The sequence below is a fragment of the Leuciscus leuciscus genome, assembly GCF_965113295.1.
Source record: "Leuciscus leuciscus genome assembly, chromosome: 1".
In the NCBI taxonomy this organism is placed as follows: Eukaryota; Metazoa; Chordata; class Actinopteri; order Cypriniformes; family Leuciscidae; genus Leuciscus; species Leuciscus leuciscus.
The window spans coordinates 67,680,901-67,699,636 of NC_138725.1; the positions used below are offsets into that span (position 1 = coordinate 67,680,901).

At 41.1% G+C, this 18,736-nt stretch overlaps 1 long non-coding RNA gene across 1 annotated transcript in view; it reads right to left on the reverse strand.

Moving 5' to 3' along the window:
* LOC309512612 overlaps positions 1 to 18,736 on the reverse strand; it is a 99,184-nt gene that overhangs the window by 36,005 nt on the left and 44,443 nt on the right. The gene's annotated exons all lie outside the window — the stretch shown is intronic.

The window sequence follows — 18,736 nt, forward strand, 5'->3', positions numbered from 1 at the left end:
TGAAAGAATAAAAGAGCAGAGACAAGTGGGAAAATAGCGTAAGCCAATCAGTCTTGACCGGTTGTTTATTTTGATCAACTAGCTTGTCAAATGTGTTTAAAGCATTACTGCATGTTAGGGCTGGGTGATATGACACTACGGGCCCTATCTTGCACCCAGCACAATTGACTTTGTACACCGATGCATGTATCATTCCTATTTTGCACCCGCGCTCAGTAGCCTGGCTAACGTCAGACCAAGTCTCATTTGAGACTTGGTCTGGGAACCACATGTTCATTTTCTCGTATTTGAGGCGTGGTTTACGAATGCCCAGAGCCGTTTATTGGGCGCTATGAATGTCTATCAAATGCGCCTGTACGTAGCTCATAGCCAATCGTTTCAATTATACCAGATGACATATGTAGAGTGACAGAAATTCGACGAGGAAAAAGACGATGGGTCAAAGATTTATTTGTACACGATGGCGTTTAGCGAATATTACCGTTTGTGCAAGATAAACATGAGGGTAGAGGTAACGTCGAGTCTGATGCCATGTTGGATCCATAGATATAAACAAACTGCTTCGGTGTCGTCATCGTCTTGCTACTCCCTCCCCGTTCTGTGATTGGTTCCCTTTTTCAGGGGAAAATCTGGTCCATGGTGTCCAGGCTGCCTTGCAGCGTGAATAAAATCGCGCTGCGAGCAAGGCAGCATCGGGAAACCCAGGCTACGCGCTCAGTGGACTTCAGGGGAAATCATTGTTGTGTCCATGAAGATGTGAAAAAATAGGCATAAATCTAGCTTACACATTTACCCAAATTATCATACGCCTGTTTAACCGAAGCTAATCTGGGTGTGTTTCTCCATCCCCAATGTCACTTCTCTGTGTTTTACGGCCCTGACGAGAACGTCGCTCTCCTCGGCTGTGAACCGCTCCTGGCGTGCGTCTAGCAAATCCGCCGTTATAATAGCAAACCCGCCATGGAACAAGCGCGCCTGCTCTTAAAGGGAATGTGAGATGACGCTCTGATTAATTATTTATTTTAAAAAAATCAAAAGAGTTTGAAATTCAGTCTATGCTGTGGAATCAAAACTGATATGGAGAATTGTGAAACCATGATATTGTTACAGTGAAGTAAAATTGAGATTTTGGTCATATCCAGGGCCGGCGCTCCGCACACGCACATCACGCACTGCGCGTAGGGCACCAAGTGCTTGGGGGGGCACCAAAAAATCTGGGTCGTGAAAAATCATCACAATAGGGTACTAGTATAAATAACAAATAAAATATGTCTAAAGCATGTTAATATTGTGTTTAAGTGGTCGTTCAATGAGGCCTATTATATGTTGATCCGACGAAAATTATGTGTGTATTTAAGTGGTCCAGTGGTAGAATTTTTGCCAAGCGTGTCAGAGGTTTTGAGTTCTAATCCGCACTCATATAGTTTTTTTTTTTTTTTTTCTCATCAAAACCGATTATGTTTTTTAGTGGTTGTATATCAGGCAGGGACACTTTTTGTGCTTTTTGTTTTCTAATTGTACCGGAGCGAATAGAGAGTCTCTCCACAACGGATTGAAAAGCGCGTCTGAGTGAAGGCTGTGCGCGAGCCAGAAACAAACATAGTATCCGCGCCACTGATCGCTCGGCAACGAGCACTTTGATCAGTTGATTTAAAAAAACAACACATTTCAGCGCTAGATCGACTCTTATTTAAAAAACGAATGAAATGAATGCTCTGCTGGTTAACTGGAGATGTTTTGTTTGTTTGTTGCACCAAGCATTTGTGCTTAGGGCACCCAAATGGCTAGCGCCGGCCCTGGTCATATCGCCCATCCATATTCTTTGCTAATTAGCAGAAAAGGTTCCCACAGTTTTACATACAGTATGAATTTTTTAATAGTGTTCACCACAAGTAATAGACTACATTGTAACCAGAAATAAGTATATAAATGGCTGCTATTTTGCATAAGTTTATTTGTAATTGAAAGAAAGAAAGAAAGAAAGAAAGAAAGAAAGAAAGAAAGAAAGAAAGAAAGAAAGAAAGAAAGAAAGAAAGAAAGAAAGAGAGGGCAGAGATGAGGTTAGGAATGATAAGTCAGTAGGCCTATGTAGTTTCTTCATTCACTGTGACCTATCCCTGCACTGGATGGCCAATTTCACAAGTATTTTGTGTATTTTCAAAATACAAAATACTGTATTTGTATTTAAATACATTTTTCCCCACAGTATTTTGTACTTGTATTTTAAATACATTTCCATGTATTTATGCCCATCTCTGCAGACAGTCAGATACAGACAGACAGACAGACAGACAGACAGATACAAACAGACAGTCAGATACAAACAGACAGACTGACAAAGATGGGTAAGACAGACAAGTAGACAAAGACAGACAGGGAGGAAAGAAAGAGCAATAGATAAAGACTGTGAGATAGATAAAGATTGAGGATGAAAGAGAGTAACAGAGAGGATGTAAGATATAGAAAATAATGAAGAGATAGAGGTTGGCTCTTAAAAAGTGCCTTTGGGTTTTGAAAATCAGGTTCGGATAGGTTCGACAGGTGATGTTTGACAGGATCTGCAGGGAGAACAACAGAAAATGTTAATTATGTAGTGTTATGTTGATATAAGATTTAAAAAGTGTACTCTAATAGTGAGTGATTCCCATTTTCTTGTAAATTCTTAGGATAAATAAATACAGATTCACGTTGTTCCTATTTCCTGTGCTACTGTTAAAAGTCGTGTAACATTTTTTTTTTTTAATGGCGTGTATGTGTCTAGGGTTCGCCATCCCAGATATAAAGGCAGCGTTATGTGCAGTAACGTTATAACGTTAGATCAAGTGATAATATTGTTATTACTGACACATTACAGTGACGTTGTGTGTGAACCACGATGATCGAGAGAAAATTACATCATCTAGATGTCCCCAATTAAAGTTACTATTCCCCCAATAAATACTCAATAAGCATTTACACGTCAAAAAAAAACAAAACAACATGTTGATATATATATATATCAACATGTTTTTTTTTTATATACCTATATATACATATATACATCTAGAACCTATATCTAGGCTTAGAACATGTTTTTTTTTTTTTATAAACTCGTAATTTTATTAATTTTGGACGTGTAAATAATGCTTATGAATTCATCTTGCTTATTAGGCTGTTGTAAGCGACTTACCGTGGTGGAATCGCGCTGGGCAATGGTTTCTGCGATGGTCACACACACAGTGACGTGTTGCACAAAATTGCGCCAAAATATCAATCATAATTAAAAAGTACAGTCTTAATATTTTATATCCGTGCTAAACATTTTAAAGGGGTCAGCATAAATGTCCAAGTGAAGGAAACATGAGTATGTAGCCATTACATTTAAACACATATCACTTCCCAGAATGCATCCATCTCTTTGCCAAAGGATATGTCCATATAAAGTAATTTAAACATTTCTGCAGTAGGCTATATAATTAATTTATTACAACTTCATAATCAGTATTGAGATGAAAGTTCTATAAAACTAGGCTATTCTTTTTTTCTTTTTTTTTTGCGCAAAAAAAAAAGCAGCAAAGTAGGCTCACGATAAGCCATTGCAAATTGAAATACCATCGACAATTATAAAATATCCCACAATAAATTAAGGCATGTTTTAAGCCTACAGCAAATATGCAGTCCTGCAATTATGTCGTTTTAATGTAGTCCAAAATTATATAAAAAAGAGAGGAAAAATCGTTGATATTACCGATTTAGAAAAGTGTTTCAGCTAGCTACCCTCAACGTCGGCTTATGGACGTAAGGGGGAAATTACCACAATATGTGATCGAAAATTATAAAATATCCCACCTAAATTAAGGCATGTTTTAAGCATATAGAAAATATACCGTCCTGTAATTATGTAATTCTAATGTAGCCCAAAATTATATAAAAAAGAGAGGAAAAAAAGTTAGGGTTAGAAAAATAATCAAAGTTCAAAATTCAAAGATGAGGGATTTGCACTCAAATCTATCGGACGACCCTCTCCGTTGTTGTCAAGTGACGAATAGGGGGTACCCTCAACGTCGGCTTTGGACGTGAGGGGGAAATGACCAGACGGCATAGCCTATGTGACGAATAGGGGTGAGACGATGTTGCAAAGAAAGACGTGGTGCAGGCACGAAAAATACGTCCCATTGAAATACATTAGATTGGAAGTCGTGTTGTGTGGCACGAAAAAAAGAAGCAAATTCGTGCCCATAGACACGAATCAATAGATTCATGTTGAGTAACCTACCGAATATAAAGCAATAAAAACGAGGATTAAAATCTCCTGATTAAATGTTGAGTAATGTAGCCCTTAAAGTTTGCAAAGGGAATAGCCTAACATTTGAGAAAAAACAATAGTGTGCTCTCGAAAGAAAGACGTGGTGCATATCTACGCCCCATTGAAATACATTAGATTGAAAGTCGTGCAGAGTGACACGAAAAAAAAGAAGCAAATTCGTGCCCATAGACACGAATCAATAGATTCATGTTGAGTAACCTACCGAATATAAAGCAATAAAAACGAGGATTAAAATCTCTTGATTAAATGTTGAGTAATGTAGCTCTTAAAGTTTGCAAAATGAATAACAATTGAGAAAAAACAATACTGTGCTCTCGAAAGAAAAACGTGGTGCAGGCACGAAAAATACGTCCCATTGAAATACATTAGATTGAAAGTCGTGCAGAGTGACACGAAAAAATGGGGAAATCAATAGATTAAATTTCGTGACTATGTCACGAACTGCCGTGAGACTGGGTTGAAACATGAGTGAGGTAGAGCCAAAATGGAGACTTACATGTAAAACACGAGAATTGCTTGAAGCAAAATGCAATATTCATTTGTGACAGTTCAAAAATTAGAGTAATGTCTCGTGAATGTTATTGTGATGTGAAATACATGATATTCGGTTGAAAACCCTGTAAAAGGAGAATGTATCTCTGAAAAGCCTTGATTAAAATGTATAAAATCTCTATTGAAATATGTTAATGTTGTTAATGCATTGAAATGAACAGAGTCAATTAAATATTGTCGAAGACTGCAGCCAGTACTCCAGTTTTACAGCGTCTCGTTATTATTTTACAGTGCTGGCCAGTGTTGTACATTCAGCTTACTCTCTCAGGCTTCCGAGACTTGAGGAGGGTAACATTTACATACATACAGTAATATGATATTTTTTACACAGGAAAAAAGAACCTACAAGGTTGAATATCTTAATATATATTTTCTTAAATAATTCATTATAATACATTTAAAAAATGCATTTTTTGTTATTTATAGGCCTAGGCCTGAGGGATGAACAAGAAAAAGAGGAAAACATAAAGCAATAAGCCACTTTTGCTTGTGGATGAAAATGTTTGGATATAAAATAAAGAAATTAACAACATATTCAAGAGATGACAACTTTGGGATTTCGTAATAAAAATAAATAATATCGGTAAGGATAAAACGGTGGGTCACATTAGTAAATCAACCCTAAATGTATTCACAAAATAAATGGGCAGCAGTTTCTTCAAAAAGACCACAAAATGAGCAAGTTTAATCAATATTTCCAGCTGAAAGTTTTCGAACAGCTTCAGACAGTTCTTTCAGCTGAAGGCCAGAGTCAAGTTGTTTACTCTGTTCATCAGAAAGTTTCAACAAGTCTTTATGCAACTCCTCAATGCATCCAATATCACATTGTCCTTCTCCAAATAAGTCTTTATAAAACTCCAAAGCAATATTTCTCATTTCATTTGGATCTGAAATGACATTCCCATTTACATCTTTCAAGTGCAACAATTTTTTTTTCTCTTTCTTTCTTCTCTAGATTAAAAAAAGGAGGAGCTTGGTGCATCCATTTCTCTCAACAATGCAAAGCGAGCTCTAATTAAAGCCCCTTTTGCTTTCTCGTGAAATAAAGAGGCTAAAGCTTCTCTTTTTTTCAGCTTCCCAACTGTCACAACATCTCCAACAATTAACTCTCTTTCAGTCTGTTTTATCTATTTTTCTAGTTCAAAAACTGTTTTTTTTATCCTACCATTTGTTATATAATTTTGACAAAATATTCTAATTTGTGCTTTTCCTATATCCCACCACTGAACTATATCATAATTACTTTTTTGTTTTTTTCACTCCATCCAAAACACATTAAACTTTTCACAAAAAAAGCATATCATGCAACAATTTCGCATTAAAATGCCAATATTAGCTATGACTTTGTGACTTTCTTACATTTATTTCAATTATACATAAATGATGATCAGAGAACCCATTTGGACAAATTGTAGATTTCAAAATTCTATTACTTTTACTCTTATTAACATAAAATCGGTCTAATCTGGCAGTACTAATATGATCATGAGAAACCTTTACCCACGTACTGTTTAACTGTAGGGTGTTGCTGTCTCCATCAACTAAATTAGAATTACTAATAACATCATGTACAAATTTGGCAGAAGAGGGATGAGGTTCTTCTCCACTTCTATCTAAAGTAAAATGTTCTGTACAGTTCCAGTCACCCACTAAGACCAACCATACATTTTCATCACAATTTTGTTTTAAAAACTCATATAACTTTTTAAATATTTGTATCCTCTCTGCTCCAGTATTTGATGCGTAAATGTTAATAAAAACAGAAACAAAACCATTTGCTTGAACAGCCAAAATTCTTCCTCTTTCTATTTCATCAACAGACACATTGGTTATATTAATCGTATTTGGAAATAAAATAGCAACTCCTCCACTAACATTTGTACCATGACTCATATATAAATCACTTCTCCATCTCATTTCCCATTCCACTTCATTCTTCACATCACTATGTGTCTCTTGTACAAATATTGCATCCATATTCTTGTTTTATATATTCATTTAAACATGCTCTTTTCCTGTAATCTCTTCCCCCATTGATATTTATGGATCCTATTCTAAGGCTGTCCATGAAAAAAGAGGACAGAAAAAGAGAGGACAAGACAAAAAGGGACAGATAGTTCACCACTTGTGCTTCTTTCATAACTAAACTATAAAGAATTTTCAAGAACTTTTTCTTTTCTCAGGTTTGTTACCATTTTTTTCCAATCTTAATCTCTTTCTTCAACTTAATTCATAACCGGCAGTCTTTTGTATCTTGATCACTGAAGCCAAAAACTTTTTTCACATCAGGAAAAAATTCCTTTACTTCAGCTTTTCTTCCAAATTGTTTCACCAAGGAAATCGTTAATCTCTTTTACAGTATACAACTGATCCTCATCATAGTATGAGGGAATATCTGAGATTTCAGAAAGACAATCATCATCAGTCATGTCTTCAGTCACATCAGTGCTTTCAGAGAGCTGAGACAGAGGTATATTCTCAACAGTATGTATCCGAACTTTCAAGATGAGATTTTTTGGCATCACTTGTCCCTGCTTCTTCAAAATGCCTCTTTTTTTTCCTCCATCACAATTATAATTTTTTTCCTTTTTTTTTCCTTGAGTTCTTTTCACCCGATTCCTTCTGGCCTATATTTTCAGTAGATTAATTTTGTTCATGAGTATTCGATTCACTCTGTTCTTTGTCGGTTTCATTACCTGTCTCTGTTTCTTTATTTCTTTATTATTGTAATGCTCTACTGGGTGGTTGCCCTGCACGCTTAATAAACAAATTACAGCTGGTCCAAAACGCAGCAGCTCGAGTTCTTACCAGAACCAGAAAGTATGACCATATTAGCCCAGTTCTGTCAACAATACACTGGCTCCCTATTAAACATCGTATACATTTTTTAATATTGCTGATTACTTACAAAGCACTAAATGGTTTAGCTCCGCAGTACTTGAGCGAGCTCTTAACGCATTATAGTCCTTCACGTCTATTGCGATCTCAAAATTTCGGCCAGTTGATAATTGTCACGGTTCATGAATTCACTGGTTTCTTCGTGTCTCGTGTATTTGTTGTTTTGTGTGTGTGGGTGTGTGTGAGTGGGCGTGGCTGCTCGTTCAGTTGATCAGCACTCCACCTGATCTCATTCCCCTCATCAGCTACCATCAATCATCTCTGCTATATAAACTCATCGCACTCTCCTTTCCCTGTCAGATCGTTGGTTTTGGTGTCCTCAGTGTGTTGTCGTCGTCTGCTCTTCCGGTTCCAGTTCCTGTTCCTATTCCAGTTCCAGATCGTGTCCTGTTCGGTGTTTTCGTGGTGTTCGTCGTGTTGGATGTTCACTTCACTGGATTCACCGTCACCTGTCTTCACCTCCACGCTGACCATCAAGTCCCTGCGCCACCAGCCCACCCGTGTGTTTTTGCTGTGTCTTCTGACCAACAATAAAGGAGTTTACTTGCATATTGCTTCCGCCCCTGAATTATGACAGAACGATCTGACCAGACGATGGGAGCAGCAAGTGGATCCTCTTCGCTTGATGACTTCATCAGAGTAACCATTTCTCGGATAGAGGCTCAAGAGAGGACATCTACGGAGTCGGGTCGGGCCATTCAAGCTCTCGTGGCGCAGGTGTCCGAGCTCACCCAGCAGCTTCAACATCTACGAGCTCCCACTGCGCCACCACCCACACCGGCCGCTCCCCCAGTTCCACCATCAAGCGCCTCCCAGTCAGAACCCCGTCTACCGGTCCCTGAACCCTACAGTGGTGAGCCGAATTTTTGCAGAGCTTTTCTAACACGCTGTACTATGCATTTCTCTCTGCAACCCAGAACATTTGCCACAGAACAAAGCAAAGTGGCATTCGTACTCACACTGCTGACTGGGAGGGCAGCTCTGTGGGGGACGGCGGTGTGGGAGAATCAAGATCCGTGTTGTGCCTCGTTCCAGACACTCGCCGCCGAGATGAAGATGGTGTTTGACCGCGCGGTCGCGGGAAGAGAAGCAGCACGAACCCTGGCGGATCTCAAGCAAGGAAGCAGATCCGTATCAGGTTATGCCATTGAGTTCCGGACCTTGGCGGCTGAGTGTCAATGGAACGAGGAAGCGCAGTGGGACATGTTCCTGCATGGGCTGGCTGACCGCGTCCTGAGAGAGATCTACGCGTTGGATTTACCCGCTACACTCAACGGACTCATCGACCTGGCGCTTCGCGTGGATTCTCGTCTCTCTCGTGTTGAACGGATGAAGTTACCGGTTCGGGCTTCAACCACCGTGGAGACCACGCAAGCCAGCGGCGGGGACGCGGTCAGCCCCGTCTACGATCACGAGCCCATGCAGGTCGGGCGAGCTCGGCTTTCCCGGGAGGAGAAGGAAAGGCGGAGATCCCAGGGCCTTTGCCTGTACTGTGGGACTGCTGGTCACTTCGCTTACAACTGCCCGGTAAAAGGGCAAGCCCGGCAGTAAATCTGAGGCTACTGTCGGGTGGGATCTCCGCTGAGAAGACCTCATCAACATCTACTCTCCTTCCGGTAAGACTTAGATGGTCAGCCAACACTCACGACTGTCTTGCACTTTTGGATTCCGGGGCAGAAGGTAACTTCATGGACTACACATTCGCTCACAAGATTCACGCTCCCCTGTTACCACTCACCCATTCCATTGCTGTGCACGCCCTCAATGGTCAAGCCCTTCCCACCATCGCATTCACCACTGGACCCATTACACTCACTGTATCCGGCAATCACACAGAGACTACCTCATTTTACATCCTGGACTCGCCCCTTGCACCTGTCGTTCTCGGTCACCCCTGGCTTATCAAGCATAACCCCAAGATTGACTGGCAGCAGAGATCAGTGTTGGAGTGGAGCAGTTTTTGTCATGAGTCCTGTCTTGCGTCTGCCTGTCCGTCTGTTGTTGTTTCTGCTTTTCAGGAGGAGGCAGTGGATTTATCAAACGTGCCCGCGGAGTATCTGGACCTGAAGGAAGTGTTCAGTAAGTCTCGGGCTGCTTCTCTCCCTCCGCATCGTCCCTATGACTGTGCAATAGATCTACTGCCAGGTACGTCTCCGCCTAAAGGCAAGCTTTACTCTCTATCTATTCCCGAGAGGGAGGCCATGGAGAAATATATTTCTGATTCTCTGGCATCCAAATTCATCCGACCTTCCTCTTCTCCTGCAGGGGCGGGGTTCTTTTTTGTGGGGAAGAAGGACGGTTCTCTGCGACCTTGCATTGATTACCGAGGGCTGAATAACATCACGGTAAAGAATACTTATCCTTTGCCGTTGATGTCTTCAGCCTTCGAGAGGTTGCAGGGAGCGTCGGTCTTCACAAAACTGGACTTACGTAACGCTTATCATTTGGTCCGCATCAGGAAGGGGGATGAATGGAAGACTGCGTTTAACACCCCCAGGGGGCACTTTGAATATTTGGTTATGCCTTTTGGGCTGTCCAATAGTCCAGCAGTCTTCCAGGCACTCGTCAATGACGTGCTGAGAGACATGGTCGATCAGTTCATTTATGTCTACCTGGATGACATATTGATTTTTTCTTCGTCTCTCCAGGAACATGTTCAGCACGTCAGACGAGTGCTTCAGAGGTTGTTAGAGAATGGTCTTTTTGTCAAGGCGGAGAAATGCGCTTTTCATGCACAGTCTGTTCCTTTCTTAGGGTACATTGTGTCGTCTGAGGGGATGCGTATGGATCCTGAGAAGGTTAAGGCTGTGGTGGATTGGCCAAGTCCGGATTCCCGTAAGGCCCTACAGAGGTTTCTGGGGTTCGCCAATTTTTACCGGCGGTTCATTCGCAATTTCAGCCAACTAGCCTCACCTCTGACCGCCTTGACCTCCCCCAGAACTACGTTCAGGTGGTCAGACGCAGCCGAGGCTGCGTTTGCCAAACTGAAAGGCCGCTTTGTTTCAGCCCCCATCCTAGTTACCCCTGATCCATCACGTCAGTTCATGGTGGAGGTCGACGCGTCAGAGGTGGGGGTAGGTGCAGTGTTATCCCAACGTTCTCCTACAGACGACAGAATGCATCCGTGCGCGTTTTTGTCTCATCGTTTGTCCCCTGCCGAACGTAATTATGATATTGGTAACAGAGAGTTGTTGGCAGTCAAGTTAGCATTGGAAGAGTGGCGTCACTGGTTAGAAGGGTCGGGGGTACCTTTTATCGTATGGACTGATCATAAGAATCTGGAATACATTAGAACCGCTAAAAGATTGAACTCTAGGCAGGCTCGGTGGGCACTTTTTTTCGGACGTTTTGACTTTACTCTCTCGTACCGCCCGGGCTCCAAAAACATCAAGCCCGATTCTTTGTCACGTATTTTTGACCATTCCGATCGCCCGTCTACTCCCGAGTGCATTTTTCCGGAGTCCCTAATTGTCTCCACACTCTCATGGGAGGTCGAATCGAAGGTCAGAACGGCCTTAGAAGGGGTAACGCCTCCGCCCGGTTGTCCACCGAACCGGTTATTTGTGCCAGAGCAATTACGGTCCAACGTCATTCAGTGGGGTCATTGTTCCAATGTGGCTTGTCATCCAGGAGTCAGTCGTACCACGTCTTTAGTTAAGCAACGATTTTGGTGGCCATGTATGGCTCGTGACGTTCACAGTTTTGTTTTGGCTTGCTCAGTTTGTGCCACTGGTAAGACTTCCAATCGACCCCCAGATGGGCTCCTTCAACCGCTGCCGATCCCTTCGAGACCCTGGTCCCACATCGCTCTAGATTTTATCACCGCCCTCCCACCCTCTCAGGGTAACACGGTAGTTTTGACCGTGGTGGACCGATTCTCGAAGGCGGTCCATTTCATTCCCTTGCCCAAATTACCCTCAGCCAAGGAGACAGCGGTAACAGTCGTTGACCACGTCTTTCGGCTACATGGCCTCCCGACAGACGTGGTCTCCGACAGAGGACCCCAATTTGTGTCCAAATTTTGGCAAGAATTTTGTAGATTACTGGGTGCGACTGTTAGTCTGTCCTCAGGGTTTCATCCCCAGAGCAATGGCCAAACTGAGAGAGCCAACCAGGATTTGGAGAGAACGTTGCGATGTTTGGTCTCCAAGAATCCTTCCTCATGGAGCCAACGACTGTCAATGGTGGAGTACGCCCACAATTCGTTACCAGTATCATCTACGGGCCTATCGCCGTTTAAGTGTAGTCTAGGTTACCAGCCACCAATTTTTCCTAGTCTGGAATCCGAAGTCGCGGTCCCCTCCGCTCACGCCTTTGTCCAGAGGTGTCGCCACACTTGGACTAGAGCCCGCGAGACTCTACTCCAAGCGGGAGTGCGCACCAAGGCTAAAGCCGATCGCCACCGGTCTAAGCCTCCCGTATACGTCGTTGGTCAAAAAGTGTGGCTTTCTACTAAGAACATTCCTCTCCGCTCCGTCTCTAATAAGCTAGCTCCCAAATTTATTGGCCCATTCACTGTCACCAAGATCATTAGCCCGGTGGCAGTCCGCCTCAAACTCCCTCCAGTGTACAGGAGGATTCATTCCGTCTTCCATGTTTCCAAAATCAAGCCTGTGTTTCGTTCTCAGTTTAATCCGCCCGTCCCGGTTCCCCCCCCGCCGCGTCTCGTAGAAGGGGAACCTACGTATTCGGTTAATCGCATTCTGGACTCAAGGCGGAGGGGACGCGGATTCCAGTACTTGGTGGACTGGGAGGGTTACGGTCCGGAGGAGAGGAGTTGGGTTCCTGCCAGAGACATCCTGGATCACTCTCTTATCGATGATTACAATCGACAGGTAAGGGAGTCTGGGGACGCCAGGAGGCGTTCCTAGGAGAGGGGGTACTGTCACGGTTCATGAATTCACTGGTTTCTTCGTGTCTCGTGTATTTGTTGTTTTGTGTGTGTGGGTGTGTGTGAGTGGGCGTGGCTGCTCGTTCAGTTGATCAGCACTCCACCTGATCTCATTCCCCTCATCAGCTACCATCAATCATCTCTGCTATATAAACTCATCGCACTCTCCTTTCCCTGTCAGATCGTTGGTTTTGGTGTCCTCAGTGTGTTGTCGTCGTCTGCTCTTCCGGTTCCAGTTCCTGTTCCTATTCCAGTTCCAGATCGTGTCCTGTTCGGTGTTTTCGTGGTGTTCGTCGTGTTGGATGTTCACTTCACTGGATTCACCGTCACCTGTCTTCACCTCCACGCTGACCATCAAGTCCCTGCGCCACCAGCCCACCCGTGTGTTTTTGCTGTGTCTTCTGACCAACAATAAAGGAGTTTACTTGCATATTGCTTCCGCCCCTGAATTATGACAATAATACCTAGAATATCAAAATCAGCTGCTGGCGGTAGATCCTTTTCCTATTTAGCACCAAAACTTTGGAACAGTCTTCCTAACATTGTCCGGGAAGCAGACACACTCTGTCAGTTCAAAGCTGGACTAAAAACACATCTCTTTGACCTAGCATTCACATAATACATTATAGACTTCTATAATTCAATGTTAGGCTGCATAGATTAGATCAGCCGGAACCGGGAACACTTCCCATAAATCCTGATGTACTCGTTACATCATAAGGAGAATGGCATCTACGCTAATTTTAGTGTCTTTGTTTATCCCGAGGTTTTCCCGCAGCCTGCCGGATCCAGACCTGACGAGGACCTTTGCCTGGACCCGATGACAACGCAGCGATGAAGTGCCAACTAGTCTCTCCCTATGGAGGATCCCTTTACCACTCTTCAGATAAAGCGTTGTCGGGAAAATTTGTTTCGCGTACCTACCCCGAAGTGACAAAATCTACATTGTTAAAAGCACTATATAAATGAAGATGACTTGACTTGACTTTTATCCACATTCTCTACTAGGCCTACTTCACCATCGACCGCCTGTTCACTTTCATGTGTTTTGTTGATATCGTCTTCAACTTGTGTTTTCTGCGGGCATTCCATTTTTTTATGTCCGATATTACCACACTTGAAGCATTTCAAATGATTGGTGTTCGCATAGATCATGATTTGTCTTCATGTCTAACCCGAAACGAGATATCTAACGCCGGCGATTCTAAAACCATAAACAGCTGCCGCCTAAATGACAGCACATGTTTTAAGGCTTCCTTTTTACACCCGAGTGGAATTAAAGTCATTCCACTTACTATTTTCCTGAACCTCTGCAGTTCATTTTCAATGCATGCATTAGGTATATATGGTGGACTATTAGAAATGTTCACACTTGTCGACTGCGATACCAAAGGTGAAACAATAACAAACGCTCCACTTACACAAAACTTTGATCCTTCAAAAACACCACATGGTCTTGTTCATTCTGGAAGCGGATATCATTTTTTCAAATCCTGTTTGCTCTCCAATCACCACAAGCCAGGGGCGGGTCTACGTGGTGGCCAGGGGGGGCACCGGCCCCCCCTGAAATTCGATTGGCCACCCCAGGTGGCCCCCCTATAAGATGTCTTGTGATTGGTTCATTTTACGACCAATCAGTTTTATAGACTCTACTGAAGTTTGCTTCAAAGAAGTGCAGCGCCAGATAAACAACGGTCGTCGCAGACTTGAACTTTTACTTTATCAATCAAGAGACCAAACAAAGAGCTGCCAGTCACCACCGAAACAGAAGTTTTAGTTCCAGCTGTTTTAGTTGAGGTCTGCCTTTTTCGACTGTTTTCCTCTATTTCTGCTACTGTTTTTACAGTGCTGCTGCCAACTCTCACGCATTCACCGTGAGACACGCAATTTTCATACTCTCTCACGCCACACAACCATTTTCTCACGCACAGAAAAATCGTGAAGCAAAGAGGACACGGAGACCGACACACTAGACAGAACAGTTACTTATGATATACAAAAATCTCAGCTCTCAGATTCTGTCAATTTTATTACGAAATTCAAACAATAAATACCGTTTTGGCGCTTGTAAATGTTACGTGACAGATAGTAATAGCTAATAGTAAAAAAACTTGAATGAACACTGAAAGATACAGTACAGCTTACCGAAATGTATATTCCTCATACATAATATCGACCAATCAGTGTTTTTCATCAGCGTGAAGAGGTCAACAACATAGCAGAACAATTGTCACATTTACCTCAGGAAAGCCATTTAATGAACATAATATAGGCTATAGCACATAGTTGGCAAGAAAAAAAAAATAGCTATAGAGAGTATTTAGCTAAATATGTGTTCTATATTACATATTTATTATATTTTTACTTATATCATTAAATAAAGTTGTTATTATAATAATAATAAAAAAACGCATTATATTTAATTTGAGTTATTTTTAACCTTAAATAATAGCCTACTACCAGCTGATAGGGCAGTATGTTTACAGCATTAGGTGAGTTGTTTTTTTCTTGAGGAAAAATAACGCCTATCTTGTGTAGCCTACCTAATATTTATCCAAATGAGTCAATATTAAATCAAATCACAATAACTGAATTGAATTGAATTGAAATAATAAAAAAGCGTAGCTTACCAGAAATTCCACCATGTAAACATTGTAACATGTTGTCACTAAACCTAATAAAATTCAGTTTAGTTACTAAAATGTTAGTGACAATGTTAGTAAAATGTTTTTTGTATTACTTATTTTTTTGTTTATTTATTTATTATTATTTGAAAGAGATTGTGAATAAAACTACTGTATATTGTAATGGCCACACTACTTATTAAAAGAAAATAATTGACATCGTTTCTGCTTCTGGGATTTTAAAATTGCTCATTATTAAAAAAAAAATATATATTTTATAAACTTGTTAGTTTTATGAAAACACAAAAAATAATAAACACTGGCTCTCAAATTTAACTTAATGGATATATACAGGGATGACAAAAAACTAAATGAATCAAAATGTGCTTTATTACTACATTTGTTTACAAGTAAGTCAAGTCAAGTCAAGTTTATTTGTATAGCGCTTTTCACAATACAGATTGTATCAAAGCAGCTTCACAGTATTAAATTAAAATAATACAACAAAGTTTGTTTCAAGAGGAATTTATTGATTGATAAAATTTAATTAAATATCCCCAAAATATCCCCAAAATATTATAAAGTAACTTTATTCAAGTTAAAAAAAAAAAAAAAATCAATAGGATTTACGTAATATACTGTAGAATTTAGCTCTTTTTTTTTTTTTGGTCACTGGCGGCCACCCCGTTTGGAGGCAGTGCCCCAGCATGTTCTCATTATAATTGTAGCCTATATGACAGACTTGCACTGCACGTTGCACTTAACTGTATTTTCCTTTTTTGAAGTGATTCAAATCATATTTCAAGCAATTGAAAACCATCACAACAGTGCACAGCTGAAGGAATATTTATCGGCTTTAATACATTGGCCAAATTTTCTTATTGGGCCGATATCGATAACTTTAAAAATGAACATATATCGGCCGATACGATATGGTGGCAGATGTATCGTGCATCCCTACATCAAATGAAAGACAATAGTTTTGGATCGCACTGAATTTCACTGTGCAGATAAAACTAGTTGTAAACATTCTTCTTTCAAAGAAATTCAGACGTTTTATGCTTTTCAACGTCAGCTGTAAACGGTCTAAGAGGAACTGTGAGAACCCATTACTGCTGGAGACGCTACGACAGCACATTCCCAGTCAGTCTGCTCTGAATGAGTCCATGAGAGTCACTGTGAGTCATCAGCAAGATCTGTGCGCATGTGTTTATGTGTGTGTGTTGGTCTCTCACCCTTCCTCGGTCTCATTAATGATGTCACAGATCTCCATGTTGAGTGTCCAGTCTTCATTCTGCAGGGAGCCATCTGTGGCTTTTTCTGTGAGAAACAAATCACACACGGATCAGCGGCCGACTCAAATACTGACGCAAACTCAATTATGAGTTCCAGACACAGGACCACGTCTAGAACTCAAATCCACAGGGTTTCCCTACGTAGTGTTCACTGCTCACTATTCCCTGAGCACGGGGTATCTGTTAGAGTTCACTTCACTTGACAAAATGTGTTCATACGGAACAACACCCTGCAGCAACATCAAACATAGAGATAATATACATCTATAAATATAGTATAAATATCATACTTTTTTGCATGTACTGTATAGATCAATGTGTATTAATATAAATATACATTTATTATACATTTCAAATTGAGTGATCTGAAAGGTCTGTTGCGATGTTTGAAATTAAAATAAATGCAATTGGTTATATTAGATATTACTTTCAAACATTTCAACATTTGTAATGAGATGTTTGTAAACTTTGTTTTTCGCCAAAATAAAAGCTCACAGGTTTATCTCTTGCATGTACAGAAATAGACTAAACTAATTATGAAAGTTTCATTTATTTTTCAGTGCATTTGTTTTACAATATATCAAGCGTAGCGTTAGTTCTGGCAGGTCACGTTAGTCAAGCTCGCATCAGCTGACTATCAGCTGATCCACATCTACCTATAGGAATACGACGCCTATCACCGTATACATATATAAGCTGCTTCAGTATTATCAGCAACTATCGCGTTTCTCAGGAGCTAATAACCCTCCTCCATCCCCAGCTCCTCCTCTCGTCAGTCAGGATTTGGCATTCTGATTCCCTTCGAATCAGAATAAATTCTCGAATTATGTCGTACTTTAAAATCTTGAATTAATGATATCTGCAATACATTCATGTTGGTTCTGTTCTGTTTACCCCAAGGGGGGTTATTGCTGCTCTCCCTGCTCTTATCCATGCTAGGCTGCATGGATGCGCAGGGAGTTCTCGCCCAGAACGGAACCATACCGCCAATCCAAATTGTATGCTTATTGTCAATCATATATGACAATAGTGGTCCTGACAGAAATGGCTATATTACTGTCATAGGAATAATATTAGTAGTAGTAGTAGTAGTCATAGTAGTATGTAGAGTAATGTAGACTGAGACACTATATCACAACTAAAAAGATGTCTGAGTCCCATTTAAATTTCAGGTACAAGTCAATGCACTGACTTTTTCTTTGTTCAAGTTGCACACTGAATATGGGCTGGAGCTCTTAATTTTGAACTTTGCGCCAGATTTAGGAATTTAACTTTAAAATGTACAAAATTTTCTTACACTCCTCCTTGAACTGCCCCCTTATCTTGGTGGAGGGGTTTGAGTACCCGAATGATCCTAGGAGCTAAGTTGTCCGGGGGCCTATATGCCCCTGGTAGGGTCTCCCAAGGCAAACAGGTCCAGGTGACGGGTCAGACTTCTGAAGAGCGGTTCAGAAGCCCATGAGACAATCTAGAGAAGATAAGGAAACGTTTTTTTTAGTACAATTCACACCCCGCGGTAATTCAAGAGAAAAAAATTCCAAATGCTCCACGTGAAACTGTGGTCTTCCGACCTTTTACTATCGTGTCAATTGACTTTGATCAATATGCGCGAGGGAGACAGCGCTCGACGTGTTGTTTGAAGACGTGAGAGTGTGCGCGCGCGGCCGGGGCTCTCTCTCTCTCTCTGCTCGTTAAGCGCCCTGGCTGTCAGGCGCAGCACTCATTCTATTCTACATCACTTACCGATCAAATAAGGCTTTAGCGGGACAAACATTTGGCCGCCAAAAAAAATGAAACGCAGGAAAACTCCTGACAAGGCTCGTAAACGTTGGCAGCGCTGTTTCTTACCTTGCTCTACATTGACTTTACTAGTTCCAGCTTCACCGTCACCACCTTTTTTTTTATATTTGTTTAGAAAATCTCCCAGGCCTCTATTTTATCTAGGTTCTTGGCCACTATTTCAAGGACAATTAGGAAGAATACAAATAAAAAAGCTTTTATGTAACTCAAATATTACATATTTTTTCCACAAATAGGCCTATTTTTTTTCTTATTTTTTTATCCATAATTTAATGAGGGCCCAGTTCAACAGACCGTTTGCCCCCCCACCCCCAATAGACTCTGTTCTAACTGATGACTGTTTACGCTCCTGTAAGATGCTACACACATT